General features: G+C 50.1%; 1 long non-coding RNA gene across 1 annotated transcript; it reads right to left on the bottom strand.

Moving 5' to 3' along the window:
* Nucleotides 1–399: 399 nt before the first annotated feature.
* Nucleotides 400–15451, bottom strand: LOC116970157. Its single transcript, XR_004411035.1, has 3 exons — nucleotides 15339–15451; nucleotides 5019–5137; nucleotides 400–410 (listed from the first exon to the last, which is right to left on the bottom strand). It is a non-coding gene; the product is annotated as an uncharacterized LOC116970157 (long non-coding RNA).
* Between the last annotated feature and the right edge of the window lie 548 nt (nucleotides 15452–15999).

Genomic DNA, 15999 nt, shown 5'->3' with positions numbered 1-15999 from the left:
CTACACTAAAGACATAGAAACATAGAAACATAGAAATTAGGTGCAGGAGTAGGCCATTCGGCCCTTCGAGCCTGCACCACCATGCAATATGATCATGGCTGATCATCCAACTCAGTATCCCGTACCTGCCTTCTCTCCATACCCTCTGATCCCCTTAGCCACAAGGGCCACATCTAACTCCCTCTTAAATATAGCCAATGAACTGGCCTCGACTACCCTCTGTGGCAGGGAGTTCCAGAGATTCACCACTCTCTGTGTGAAAAAAGTTCTTCTCATCTCGGTTTTAAAGGATTTCCCCCTTATCCTTAAGCTGTGACCCCTTGTCCTGGACTTCCCCAACATCGGGAGCAATCTTCCTGCATCTAGCCTGTCCAACCCCTTAAGACGAAACTGGTCTTGCAGTGGAAAGCCTTTGAGTTATAAAAGGCCGAATGCCAGCCTCAGCATGGCAATTTATTTTCTTAGGCCAACGTGGCAAGGGTCACTAATTTGTCTAACCTGGCCACACATTTGCTGGCTGTCATTTTCAGGGCACGATAAGCCTCACTCTGCGCGGAGAAAATGAGTTATGTCGCAGCCAGCTTTATGGAGAATTGGCTTTGATCTTCCCCAATGTTTGCAGCTTAAGATGAAACAAGCCGTCTACCAATTCAAGGGCAGTGCGTGGGATCGGGATGTAGAGGAGAGGTTAAACTCAACATACATCCTATTCGGCGGCGCAAAACTCACCCGCCAGAGAAAAGGTGAAGAGGCAAATTAATCTTCCGCTGAGAAGGTGCACCTCCTTAATAACAAAGTCGTCCCTTCAGTCAGCGTGTAGGAGCGAGAGTGCTTGTGAACCGTTCAAAGTTTTGGTTCTTCAGAGATGAGGCGCAGAAACAGGCCACCGAGTCCGCTCCGACCAGCGATCACACTTGCACTATCCGACACTCGTACACACACTCGGGACAATTTACAATTTTTACCGAAGCCAATTTATAGCCCTGTCCCTCGGTACGAATTCATTCCAAGAGCTCTCCCGAGTTCTTGGCTGTTCGTTCAAACAACATTTTTCTTCTGACGTTCAATTAACTGGCCCATCTTGCTTTTAGTTTGAAAGGTACACAAAAATGCTGGAGAAACTCGGCGGGTGAGGCAGCATCTATGGAGCGAAGGAAATAGGCGACGTTTCGGGTCGAGACCCTTCTTCAGACTGATGTGGGGGTGGGAGGGGAGAAGAAGAAAGGAAGAGGTGGAGACTGTGGGCTGTGGGAGAGCTGGGAAGGGGAGGGGAAAGAGGGAGAAAGCAGGGACTACCTGAAATTGGAGAAGTCAATGTTCACACCGCTGGGTTGTAGACCACCCAAGCAAAATATGACTAGTAGACTTAGAAGTAGACTCCCCAAGCTGATCCTCCAATTTACGGTGGGACTCACTCTGGCCGTGGAGGAGGCCCAGGACAGAAAGGTGGGATTGGGAATGGGAGGGGGAGTTGAAGTGCTGAGCCACCGGGAGATCAGGTTGGTTATTGCGAACTGAGTGGGGGTGTTGGGCGAAGCGATCGCCAAGCCTACGCTTGGTCTCACCGATGTAGAGCAGCTGACACCTCGAGCAGCGGATGCAATAGATGAGGTTGGAGGAGATACAGGTGGACCTCTGCCACATTTGGAAAGACTGCTTGGGTCCTTGGATGGAGTCGAGGGGGGGGGGGTAAAGCGACAAGTGTAGCATTTCCTGCGGTTGCAAGGGAAAGTGCCCGGAGAGGGGGTGGAAGTTTAGTAATGGCCCTGTCCCACAGTACGAGTTCATTCCAAGATCTCTCCCGAGTTTAAAAAAAAATCAAACTCGTGGTTAGCACGGAGAATGAACGTAGCGGGTACGTCGGAGCTCGGGGACGTCTCAGCGCTAACGGCAGGTACTCGGGAAGACTCGCTAACGGCAGGTAAGCACGGGAAGACTCGTGAAGATTTTTCAACGTGTTGAAAAATGTCCACGAGAGCCCCCGAGTCCCGATGAGCGGCCATTACCGTAAATCTCCCAGTTCGAATCAGGGCAAACTCGGGAGAACTCTTGGAATGAACTCGTACCGTGGGAACAGGGGTTAAACTTACAAACCCGCACGGCTCACGGCTGATCTATGGTGAATAGTTCAGCGAATTGTGGACGCAGCCCAGACCATCGCACAAACCCACCTCCCTTCCATCGACTCCATCTACACCTCACACTGGCTGAAGAAGGGTCTCGACCCGAAACGTTGCCTATTCCTTCGCTCCATAGATGCTGCCTCGCCCGCTGAGTTTCTCCCGCATTTTTTGTCTACCGACTATATCTCTGGTTTCTCTTCCCCCCCTGAATCTCAGTCTAAAGAAGGGCCTCGACCCTGAAACGTCACCCGTTCCTTAATAATAATAATAATACATTTTATTTATGGGCGCCTTTCAAGAGTCTCAAGGACATCTTGGGACGACAGATGGCACAATGGGCTAAGTGTTCGGCTGGCAACCGGAAGGTAGCCGGTTCGAATCCCGCTTGGAGTGCATACTGTCGTTGTGTCCTTGGGCAAGACACTTCACCCACCTTTGCCTGTGTGTGAATGTGTGTGAATGTGTGTGAGTGATTGGTGGTGGTCGGAGGGGCCGTAGGCGCAGATTGGCAGCCACGCTTCCGTCAGTCTGCCGCAGGGCAGCTGTGGCTACAGAAGTAGCTTACCACCACCGAGTGTGACTGAGGAGTGAATGAATAATGCGATGTAAAGCGCCTTGAGTATTAGAAAGGCGCTATATAAATCCCATCCATTATTATTACCTTACAAAATTTAGCAAATAGAGTAAAAACATGTAATCGGAATGAAATAAATAGTAAAGACATCACCGGTACACAAATTAAAGACAGAATTCAATCCAAAGACAAAAATCAAAAACACAATATGAAGAGAGAGCAGCGGCAGCTAAAGCACGCCAGCGTCCACTCTCCCTTCTGGCAGCCATCTTGGACACAGAGTAAAATAATCATTTACACACAAAAAAACATCCCCCCACAATGGTTCCCACTGTGGGGGAAGGCACAATGTCCAGTCCCCATCCCCAGTTCTCCCATAGTCAGGCCTATTGAGGCCTCCACAGTTGCCTCTACGGAGGCCCGATGTTCCTGGCCGTTCTCGCCGGGTGGTGTTGCTCCGGCGTCGGGAGAGTCCTCACAGCGGCTGGAACGGCCGATTCCCTGCCGGAGTCCGTGGCATTCCGAAGCCGACAGGGCCGCGTCGGTTGGTGCTCCGAGGCTCCCGATGTTAAAGTCGGCGCCGCAGCCCGTGGCTGGCCGCTCAACAGTCCCGCAGCTCGACGGTGTTGATCACGGCGGTCCCAGCGCGGCGACCCAGGCAAGGCATCGCCCGCTCCGCCCCGCGATAGCGCTCCAGCGCTGTGCCGCCACCGAAGCTGAAGGTGCTGGGCCGGTCCCCGCCAGGAAAACGCCGCTCCACTCCTGCTGGTAGGCCGCAAGGACGGGTCGACTGTGCAGCCCGGGGAAAAATTTGCCTCACCGACCAGGTAGGGACCTAGAAAATAGTTTCTCCCTTCCCCCCCCGCATAAAAAAGTCAAATTCCCCAACAAACATAGGACAAAATTCACTAAAAACTAATTAAAAAAAAGTGAATTGAACTGTAGAGGCAACTGGTTAGCAGCCGTTCCCCAGGATGGCTCCTCCTCCAGGATGGCTCCTCCTCCAGGATGGCTCCTCCTCCAGGATGGCTCCTCCTCCTTCTCTCAACGGATGCTGCCTGTCCCGCTGAGTTACACCAGCATCTTGTTCGTGTCCACCTTCGCTGCAGTTCCAGTGTAAAGCCCGGGTAATCCCTTCTCGCCTGCGAGCACATCGACTGGTTAACTCAGTGTTTGTGTGTTGTCCGTCTGACAAGTGTGTGCGAGATTGATTTACCTGTGAAGCTGTGGGCTCAGCGCGAACCAGTGTTTCACACCAGAGCATCACGCTGCCAGCAGGTACCAACAATCTCTGGCGAGTGGCCAATGTTCTGATGCCTCGTAGATCAGGCGGATTAATGACACCTCATGCTGCAAGCAGCACGGTCAAAAAAACAGTCGCGCCCCGGCCACTCCCTCCCCCCCCCCCCCCCATCAGGGACGAGGTAACCATTGCGTTCCCTCGAAGGTGCACACAAGATGCTGGAGTAACTCAGCGGGACGGGCAGCATCTCTGGAGAGAAGAAATAGGTGACATTTCGGGTCGAGACCCTTCTTCATTCTTCATTCCGAAAGTCGGACGGCTAGGCCGGGCTGGCGAGCGACCGATGGGGCCACGGGCGAGGTGCCGCTGCTGCCGCTGCTGCTGCTGCACTCCACGGGATGCACTACGCCAGGACGGGCGACCCGACAGTCCCCTCGACCCGAGTAGCAGCGGTCAAATACGGGACAAGGGCTGCCCCCCGTATGGGACAAACCAATTTAGCCCAAAATACACGGGATGTCCCGGCTAATACGGGACAGTTGCCGACCCTAGTCCTGACCCTCCTCCACTGACAGAGTGAGGCCCAGCGCAAATTGGCGGAACAGCACCTCATATTTCGCTTGGGCAGCTCACAGCCCAGCGGCGTGAACATTGACTTCTCTAACTTCAAGTAGCCCTTGCTATCCCTCTCTCTCTCTGCGTCCCACCCCCAGTCCTCAGCCAACAATGGAGCATTGTGGGCTCCACCTTCCCCGGGTCATCGGTACCGGCTCTGCTTTGTTCCGTACCTTCCCCAGTATCTTAAATGTCCCCCTGACTGACGGTCAGTCCGGTGAAGGGTCCCGCCCCAAAACGTCACCCGTTCCTTTTCTCCAGAGATGCTGCCTGACCCGCTGAGCTACTCCAGCGTTTTTGTGTCTAGCATTGGTTCTGTTTGGTTTACAGTCACGTGTGCCAGGGTGCAGTGTAAAGCTTTTGTTGCGGGCTGTCCAGTTAGCAGTGCGGACCAGTCTATCTTCGGTTTTAAACCAGCATCTGCGGTTCCTTCCAACACAAGAGGTAAAGAATAACCACTTACAATGGTCCGCAGGTTATTGTCGATGGCGAGCTTCAGGCTTGTTACGTAGCAGCTTTGTAGCACCTTGTCCGGGAGTCTCTCCCTCCCCTGCACGAAGGGTCCCACCGTGTGAATAACATCTGTGTGGGGAGTGAAACACAGGCCCGTTAATGTGGAAGACAGGCACAAAGTGCCGGAGTAGCTCAGCGGGACAGGCAGCGTCTCTGGAGAGAAGGAATGGGTGACGTTTCGGGGTTCGAGACCCTTCTTCAGACTGAGAGTCAGGGGAGTGGGAGACGCAGAGATATAGAAACATAGAAACATAGAAATTAGGTGCAGGAGTAGGCCATTCGGCCCTTCGAGCCTGCACCGCCATTCGATATGATCATGGCTGATCATCCAACTCAGTATCCCGTACCTGCCTTCTCTCCATACCCTCTGATCCCCTTAGCCACAAGGGCCACATCTAACTCCCTCGTAAATATAGCCAATGAACTGTGGCCTCAACTACCCTCTGTGGCAGAGAGTTCCAGAGATTCACCACTCTCTGTGTGAAAAAAGTTCTTCTCATCTCGGTTTTAAAGGATTTCCCTCTTATCCTTAAACTGTGACCCCTTGTCCTGGACTTCCCCAACATCGGGGGCAATCTTCCTGCATCCAGCCTGTCCAACCCCTTAAGAATTTTGTAAGTTTCTATAAGATCCCCCCTCAATCTCCTAAATTCTAGAGAGTATAAACCAAGTCTATCCAGTCTTTCTTCATAAGACAGTCCTGACATCCCAGGAATCAGTCTGGTGAACCTTCTCTGCACTCCCTCTATGGCAATAATGTCCTTCCTCAGATTTGGAGACCAAAACTGTACGCAATACTCCAGGTGTGGTCTCACCAAGACCCTGTACAACTGAATGGAAGGGTAATATGGAAGGGTAAGGTGTGAAAACGACAGATCAAAGCAGACGACGATCAAAAGGGCGACACGATGGCGCAGCGGTAGAGTTGCTGCCTCACAGCGCCAGAGACCCGGGTTCGATCCTGACTACGGGTGCTGTCCGTACGGAGTTTGTACGTTCTCCCCGTGACCTGCGTGGGTTTTCTACGAGATCTTCGGTTTCCTCCCACGCTCCAAAGACGTGCAGGTTTGTGGGTTAATTGGCTACGGTATAAATGTAAAAAATTGTCCCCTAGTGGGTGTAGGATAGTGTTAGTGTGCGGGGATCGCTGGTTGGTGCGGACCCGGGGGGGCCGAAGGGCCTGTTTCCGCGCTGTGTCTCTAAACTAAACTGAAAAGGAAATGCAGAATGATTCATCGTTGGTTGAAGGTGAAGGTGACAACGAGGAAAACACACAGTAAAATTAATCAGGAGGACCAATCAGTCACCAATTGATATATCCACACACACACACACACGCAAGCACGCACACACACACACGCACACACACACGCACACACACACTCACACACACACACACGCACACACACACACTCACACACACTCACACACACACACACTCACACACACACACACGCACACACACTCACACACACACACACTCACACACACTCACACACACACACACTCACACACACACACACGCACACACACACACTCACACACACTCACACACACACACACTCACACACACACACACGCACACACACATATACACACACACACACACACTCACACACTCACACACACACTCACACACACACACACACTCACACTCACACACACACCTACACACACACACACACACACACACACACACACACACACACACACACACACACACACACACACACACACTCACACACTCACACACACACACACGCACACACACACACACACACACACACACACACACACACTAATAGTGCAAAAAGACAGAACTAATGTCCGCAAGTCTATGTAGTTCAGTTATTTTACTTAGTCACAGAGTCATATAGTGATACAGTGTGGAAACAGGCCTTTCAGCCCAACTTGCCCACAACAGCCAACATGTCCCAGCTACGCTCGTCCCACCTGCCTACCTGTCCTATCCATGTACCTGTCTAACTGTTTCTTAAACGTTGGGATAGACACAAAATGCTGGAGCAACTCAGCGGGACAGGCAGCGTCTCTGGAGAGAAGGAATGGGTGACGTTTCGGGTCGAGACCCTTCTTCAGACTGAGAGTCGGGGGAGAGGAAGACACAGAGATATGGAAGGGCAAGGCATGAAAGGGGACGAAGATCAGAGAAAATATAGAATAGGTCAGAAGAAGGGTCTCGACCCGAAACGTTGCCCATTTCCTTCACTCCACAGATGCTGCCTCACCCGCTGAGTTTCTTCAGCATTTTTGTCTACCTTCGATTTTCCAGCATCTGCAGTTCCTTCTTAAACACTGGAATAGGTCATTGTTGCCTGGGTTTCAACAACTAAGTTACAGAGATAGGTTGAATAAGTTAGGTCTTTATTCTCTGGAGCGCAGAAGGTTAAGGGGGGACTTGATAGAGGTCTTTAAAATGATGAGAGGGATAGACAGAGTTGATGTGATCAAGCTTTTCCCTTTGAGAATAGGGAAGATTCAAACAAGAGGACATGACTTCAGAATTAAGGGACAGAAGTTTAGGGGTAACATGAGGGGGAACTTCTTTACTCAGAGAGTGGTAGCGGTGTGGAATGAGCTTCCAGTGGAAGTGGTGGCGGCAGGTTCGTTGGTATCATTTAAAAATAAATTGGATAGGCATATGGATGAGAAGGGAATGGAGGGTTATGGTATGAGTGCAGGCAGGTGGGACTAAGGGAAAAAAGTTGTTCGGCACGGACTTGTAGGGCCGAGATGGCCTGTTTCCGTGCTGTAATTGTTATATGGTTATATGGTTAGCTGGGGGAAGTTGGCAACGAAGCCTGCAAAGATAAAACGTAATCAAGAGCACAATCAGACTGGTCGGAGATCCAGGATGGGGGAGGGATGGGGAGAGAGAGGGTTACTTCAATGAAGAAGGGTCTCGACCCGAAACATCACCCATCCCTTCTCTCCAGAGAGGCTGCCTGTCCCGCTGAGTTACTCCAGCATTTTGTGTCAGAGTTGACACTCCAGCCACTTTAATACTTAAAACAGCGCAGACCCACAGGGTCGTTCCCACAAGTTTACAACGCAGGCCATCTGAAACTGCCACTGAGAGACACAGAGCCCTAATTGCCATATTGTGTGCTGGGGTTAAGTCTGTGCCTGCTGTATAATAATAATAATAATGGATGGGATTTATATAGCGCCTTTCTAATACTCAAGGCGCTTTACATCGCATTATTCATTCACTCCTCAGTCACACTCGGTGGTGGTAAGCTACTTCTGTAGCCACAGCTGCCCTGGGGCAGACTGACGGAAGCGTGGCTGCCAATCTGCGCCTACGGCCCCTCCGACCACCACCAATCACTCACACACAGGCAAAGGTGGGTGAAGTGTCTTGCCCAAGGACACAACGACAGTATGCACTCCAAGCGGGATTCGAACCGGCTACCTTCCGGTTGCCAGCCGAACACTTAGCCCATTGTGCCATCTGTATGAGATTGTTTGAATCATTCCTCCATTGTCGTGCCCTGGGTCACTGCACACAGCATGTGTGTGTGTCGGTACAAGCAGGCGTAGAGTACAAACTACATTGCACTGCGCCTCGGTGGATGCCGAGTCAACAATTCTTTTATTCCCCCCCTCTACCACCTTGTTTACTTCAGTTTAGTGCAACAAGCTACAATCCAGAGACAGATACGAAAGTCACTCAGCAGGACGGGCAGCATCTCTGGAGAGAAGGAATAGGTGACAGAAACATAGAACATAGAAAATAGACAATAGGCGCAGGAGTAGAGGCCATTCGGCCCTTCGAGCCTGCACCGCCATTCAATATGATCATGGCTGATCATCCCCAATCAGTACCCCGTTCCTGCCTTCTCCCCATATCCCCTGACTCCGTTATCTTTAAGAGCCCTATCTAGCTCTCTCTTTAATGCATCCAGAGAACCCGCCTCCACCGCCCTCAGAATTCCACAGACTCACCACTCTCTGTGAGAAAAAGTGTTTCCTCGTCTCCGTTCTAAATGGCTTACTCCTTATTCTTAAACTGTGTGTGGCCCCTGGTTCCGGACTCCCCCAACATCGGGAACATGTTTCCTGCCTCTAGCGTGTCCAGGCCCTTAACAATGAGATATCCTCTCATCCTTCTAAACTCCAGAGTGTACAAGCCCAGATGCTCCATTCTCTCAGCATATGACAGTCCCACCATCCCGGGAATTAACCCTGTGGGACTGTCATATGCTGAGAGAATGGAGCATCTGGGAAGTAAACCTATGCCGCACTCACTCAATAGCAAGAATGTCCTTCCTCAAATTAGGGGACCAGAGAGTAGATAGATTCTTGATTAGTACGGGAGTTAGGACTTATGGGGAGAAGGCAGGAGAATGGGGTTAGGAGAGGGAAAGATTGAATGGCGGAGTAGACCTGATGGGCCGAATGGCCTAATACTGCTCCTATCACTTATGAACATAAACTTGTGATTGAATGTTTAACTGCAGATGCTGGAGAAACTCAACAGGTGAGGCAGCATCTATGGAGCGAAGGAATAGGTGACGTTTCGGGTCGAGACCCTTCTTCAACGAAATGTTTAAGAAAGAACTGCAGATGCTGGAAAAATCGAAGGTACAGTATTGAAGAAGGGTCTCGACCCGAAACGTCACCTATTCCTTCGCTCCATAGACGCTGAGTTTCTCCAACTTGTGATCGAACTTCAGTTTGACTTGATTCTGCGGCATTGTCAGATTGGATTGAACATTGTGTGTAGAATGAAAAGCCCGTGTTGCGTGCTAACCAGTCAGCGGAAAGACAACACGTGATGACAAGCAACGCCATCCACCGTGTACAGATACCTGATAAAAATGGATGTAATAGAAACATATACAATTCTTAATGGATTCTTAAGGGAGATAAAGAACAATGAACGAAAGATATGCAACAAGGTAACGATGATCAAAAAAGTTACGATCGACTCCACAGTCAAAAAAGGTCCAACAGAGGATGTACTTCCTCCGGCAGCTGAGGAAACACAATCTGCCACAGGCAATGATGGCCCAATTCTACACGGCCATCGTAGAGTCTGTCCTCACCTTCTCCATCATGGTCTGGTTTGGCTCAGCCACCAAGCACGACATCCGGAGGCTGCAGCGAATCGTCCGATCAGCTGAGAAGGTTATTGGCTGCAGCCTTCCCTCCATTGACGAACTGGACACTGCAAGGGCCAGGAAGCGAGCGGGCAAGATCATCCCTGACCCCTCTCACCCTGGCCACAAACTCTTTGAATCACTTCCCTCTGGAAGGCGACTCCGGACTGTCAAAGCTGCCACAGCCAGACATAAACACAGCTTTTATCCACGAGTAGTTGCTCTGCTCAACAGCCAAAAATCTGTAGCCTCCCTTTGATCTGGTATTTTGTTGGTTCACATGCTTGATCAATGGTGTTTTATCATTAGTGTTTTATTATTATTAATGTTTAGCGTTTTCCGAATCATTCGTAACTGTCACTGTATGTCATGTTGTTACTTGTGGGCGGAGCACCAAGGCAAATTCCTTGTATGTGAATACTTGGCCAATAAACTTACTTACTTACTTCAATGTAAAATTGTCCTTCATAACTGTCATTGTTGTTACTTGTGGGTGGAGCACCAAGGCAAATTCCTTGTATGTGAATACTTGGCCAATAAACGTACTTACTTATGGGGCTGTCCCACTGTACAAGCTAATTCAAGAGCTCTCCCGAGTTAAAAAAAAAATCAAACTCGTGGTAAGCACGTAGAATGTACGTTGCGGGTACGCCAATGAACTTACTTACTTACTTACTTAACGGAAACAGGCCATTGTTAGCTGTTGGTTCACACAAATGCTGGAGAAACTCAGCGGGTGCAGCAGCATCTATGGAGCGAAGGAAATAGGCAACGTTTCGGGCCGAAACCCTTCTTCAGACTGATGGGGGTGGGGGGGCGAGGAGAAGAAAGGAAAAAGGAGGAGGAGGAGCCCGAGGGCTGAGGAAGGGGAGGAGACAGCAAGGGCTAACAAAATTGGGAGAATTCAATGTTCATGCCCGCCGGATGCAGACTACCCAAGCGGAATATGAGGTGCTGTTCCTCCAATTTCCGGTGTTGCTCACTCTGGCCATGGAGGAGACCCAGGACAGAGAGGTCGGATTGGGAATGGGAGGGGGAGTTGAAGTGCTGAACCACCGGGAGTTCAGGTAGGTTCTTGCGGACTGAGCGGAGGTGTTCGGCGAAACTCTGGCCATGGAGGAGACCCATTGTTAGCTGTTTGTTGGGTGAGAACAAGAAGCTGGTGCGACTTGGGTGGGGGAGGGATGGAGAGAGAGACGGGGATTACCGGGGTTACTTGAAGTTAGAGAAATCAAAATCATTACCTCTTGCCCAAGCGAAATATGTAATTTGACCGGTTAGCAGGCAACAAAAGCTTTTCACTGTACCTCGGTACGCGCAGGGGCGGAAAACCCGGGGGGGGACAGAGGGGATACGTTCCCCCCATGTTTTGAGAGGTGGGGTACCCCCCCCCCCCCAAGTTTTTGTAATCAGGATTTTAAAACCCGGTGAAATCTCCGCTTTTCACGAGACAGTGGGGGTGGGACTGCTGATCGAGGGCGCCGATTGGAGGATAGAGACGGCGGTCAGCAGGCAATGGGGGCTGGGCATGATTCAGCGCGATGATTGGAGGAGGGGGAGGTGGGGGGGGGGGAGACTGAGGATAGAGTGCGGTGATTGGAGGAGGGAGACGTGGCACAGACCTGCGCTTCATCCGCAGCCAGGATGATCCCGGCCGGCTCTCTGGCGCTGTCCTGTCCCCACCCAAGTGCCCACCCCCCCCGCGTGTGGCCAGAGAGGTCGGCAGCAGAGATCCTCCGCTATAGGATCTTTGGTCGGCAGTCAGACGGGCCAGCGCAAAGAAACAGCGCTAAACCCAGCTAACTCTGCCTGTCCCGCCAGGTGAGCCTACAACCCTTCCTGGACTTGCGGGAAATATGGCCAGCGTGGAGAAGCAGCGCTGGTATCTCGTCAGTCCATACAGGGCTGTAGTTAACCCGGTGAGACAGGCAGAGTTGAGCTGCATTTAGCGCTGGAATGAGCCTCCGAAGCCTCGCGCGCGTGTGTGTGTGTGTGAGTGTGCGCATGCCAAGATATTGTGTCCCCCCGGTCCCCTCCATGTTTTGACAGCGGTTTCCGTCTCTGGGTACACGTGACAATAAACTAAACAGAACTAAACTAGCGCTAAATATATGAGCTCCTAGCTCTAACCTGTAACCATATCTCTGAGCCGGGTCTCATCTATCAAGCAGCCAGGATGAAAGAGGTTATTGAAAGAAAGCTGCAGAGAGCTTAACATTAATTGTCTGATTTCTGAGTGGCAAGATTAAGGACAGTCGGATTTTCTATCTGATTGCATTGTTAATCTTTTATAGATCACTCCGATTTCTTTTTCTGGATTCTCTCAGCAGAAGAGTTCTCTAATGCCCCTGCCCCGCTTAGGAAACCTGAACGGAAACCTCTGGAGACTTTGCGCCCCACCCAAGGTTTCCGTGCGGTTCCCGGAGGTTGCAGGTGGTTGCCGGAGGTTGCAGGTGGTTGCCGGAGGTTGCAGGTAGTGGAAGCAGGTAGGGAGACTGACGAAGACCTCCGGGAGCCGCACGGAAACGTTGGGTGGGGCGCAAAGTCTCCAGAGGTTTCCGTTCAGGTTTCCTAAGTGGGACAGGGGCATTAGTAAAAGCATGGGCATGAAGGAACTGCAGATGCTGGTTTACACCGAAGATAGACACAAAATGCTGGAGTGACTCAGCGGGACAGGCAGCATCCCTGGAGAGAAGGAACGAGTGACGTTTCGGGTCGAGACCCTTCTTCGGACTGAGAGTCAGGGGGCGAGGGAAACTAGAGATATGGAAGGGTGAGGCGTGAAAATGACAGATCAAAGCAGAAGATGACCTTCACCATCAGCCAACAATGGTCGGTGCGGTGAACCTATAAAAAGATTAACAATGCACTCAGATAGAAAATCCGACTGTCCTTAATCTTGCTACTGAGAAATCGGACAACTCATTCTATCTCCCATTCCTTCTCTCCAGAGATGCTGCCTGTCCCGCTGAGTTACTCCGCCATTTTTTTTCTATCCTCGTTTTAAACCAGCATCTGCAGTTCCTCCTACAACATTGGATCGGACTTTGCTGGCTTTACCTTGCACTAAATCTTATTCTCTTGTCATGCATCTACACACTGCAAATGGATCGATTGTAATCACGTATTGTCTTTACGCCAACTGGATAGCACGCAACAAAAGCTTTTCCCTGTATCTGTGGATAAATGTGAGGTTATCCATCTTGGTGGCAACAACAGGAAAGCAGACTATTATCTAAATGGTGGCCGACTAGGAAAAGGGGAGATGCAGCGAGACCTGGGTGTCATGGTACACCAGTCATTGAAAGTAGGCATGCAGGTGCAGCAGGCAGTGAAGAAAGCGAATGGTATGTTAGCTTTCATAGCAAAAGGATTTAAGTATAGGAGCAGGGAGGTTCTACTGCAGTTGTACAGGGTCTTGGTGAGACCACACCTGGAGTATTGCGTACAGTTTTGGTCTCCAAATCTGAGGAAGGACATTATTGCCATAGAGGGAGTGCAGAGAAGGTTCACCAGACTGATTCCTGGGATGTCAGGACTGTCTTATGAAGAAAGACTGGATAGACTTGGTTTATACTCTCTAGAATTTAGGAGATTGAGAGGGGATCTTATAGAAACTTACAAAATTCTTAAGGGGTTGGACAGGCTAGATGCAGGAAGATTGCTCCCGATGTTGGGGGGAGTCCAGGACAAGGGGTCACAGCTTAAGGATAAGGGGGAAATCCTTTAAAACCGAGATGAGAAGAACTTTTTTCACACAGAGAGTGGTGAATCTCTGGAACTCTCTGCCACAGAGGGTAGTCGAGGCCAGTTCATTGGCTATATTTAAGAGGGAGTTAGATGTGGCCCTTGTGGCTAAGGGGATCAGAGGATATGGAGAGAAGGCAGGTACGGGATACTGAGTTGGATGATCAGCCATGATCATATTGAATGGCGGTGCAGGCTCGAAGGGCCGAATGGCCTACTCCTGCACCTAATTTCTATGTTTCTATGTTTCTACCTACGAGTTAGGTAGAGCTCTAGGGGCTAGTGGAATCAAGGGATATGGGGGGGAAGGCAGGCACGGGTTATTGATTTGGGACGATCATGCCATGATCACAATGAATGGCGGTGCAGGCTCGAAGGGCCGTATGGCCTACTCCTGCACTTATTGTCTATTGTCTAAACATAGAAACATAGAAAATAGGTGCAGGAGTAGGCCATTCGGCCCTTCGAGCCTGCACCGCCATTCAATATGATCATGGCTGATCATCCAACTCAGTATCCCATCCCTGCCTTCTCTCCATACCCCCTGATCCCTTTAGCCACATCTAACTCCCTCTAGGACCCTACCTAGTTCTCTCTTGAAAGTATCCAGAGAACCGGCCTCCACCACCCTCTGAGGCGGAGAATTCCACAGACTCACAACTTCCCCACAGCCATCAGGCTATTAACCTTGGCTCGGACAAAATAATAGCCCATTATTTGTTATTTGCACTATTTCAGTTTATTTATTCATGTGTGTATATATATTTATATAATGGTATATGGACAGACTGATCTGTTTTGTAGTCAATGCCTATTATGTTCTGTTGTGCTGAAGCAAAGCAAGAATTTCATTGTCCTATCTGGGACATATGACAATAAACTCACTTGAACTTGAACTCTGTGTGAAAAAGTGTTTCCTCATCTCAGTCCTAAATGGCTTACCCCTTATTTTTAAACTGTGACCCCCCCCCTCCCCTGGTTCTGGTCCTAATTCTGCTATCACTTACGACCTTACGAACAAGTTTTCCCCAACAAAGACGAGCGTTAATACCCCTCTTCAGCGCAAGGCTTGCATGAAGCAAAATCGCTCGGTCACCCAAGGGGCACACAACATCAGCAGCCTCACCACAAAGGCCCTTGTGTTTAGCCATTATAATTACCATTGAAATCCAATATGTCTATAATTACAACTGGATTTCTGTAAATGACAATTACGCATTAGAGGAACACAATGTCCACCAATTTTCGCCCATCAATTGCCTGGGTAATAAAATCCGACAAGCATCCGCGCTGGAAGATAATAAGTCTCGCTCACTGTAAAACTGTGACAGTAATATGAGGCAGTTTAGTTTTCTGCCACGAATAAAACTCTCACAGGCATGGCAGCCCGCTTTAATTACCTCTGGCATCATTGCGGGAAGTGGCAAACGGGTGGGAGACAGTTCGAGCATCGAAAATACAGTCACGTTCGGGCATTTAATTCCCCGTTTTGCAAAATGTGTTGTCCCTGGCGCTAGTGAAATCGATAGTTTTTTGCCAGCCTTTGGGAGGGGGGGGGGGGGGACGTTGGCTGCCTGTTAGACAATAGACAAAAGACAATAGGTGCAGGAGTAGGCCATTCAGCCCTTCGTGCCGTTGTGTGAAGAAGTTGCTTAAAAATCTGCTGATTTGTGTTCATTAACTGGCGGGGTTCTTGGTTCTTGGTTTCTTGGTCCTCCAAAATATTCCAACTGGAATTTAAACTGTGGAGGTGGTGAAGGGAGGGCTTAAGCCAGAAAGGGTTATTGGGAAGAAAGAGCTACTTTAAATGTAGTTGCATCTGGTTGGGTAACTATAGTTGGGTGGAGATTATTCCATGCTTTAATTGTGCGGGGGAAGAACGAATTGCTGTACCAACACATCTGTCTTTGTAGCTGGGATCACAAATTGGATCGAATGCCCTCGTCTGCTCCTAATTGGTTTGGGTTTGGTGTAGGTCTTGTAGTCTATGTCGAGCTGACCATTTAACATTTTGTAAAAACAGGTCAAACGGTGAGCTTCACGTCTGTCTGTCTTGGAGAG

Source organism: Amblyraja radiata, unplaced genomic scaffold, assembly GCF_010909765.2.
Source record: "Amblyraja radiata isolate CabotCenter1 unplaced genomic scaffold, sAmbRad1.1.pri scaffold_586_ctg1, whole genome shotgun sequence".
Classification (NCBI taxonomy): Eukaryota; Metazoa; Chordata; class Chondrichthyes; order Rajiformes; family Rajidae; genus Amblyraja; species Amblyraja radiata.
The sequence above is the reverse complement of the archived record's forward strand: the minus strand, read 5'-3'. Positions and strand labels throughout refer to the sequence as shown.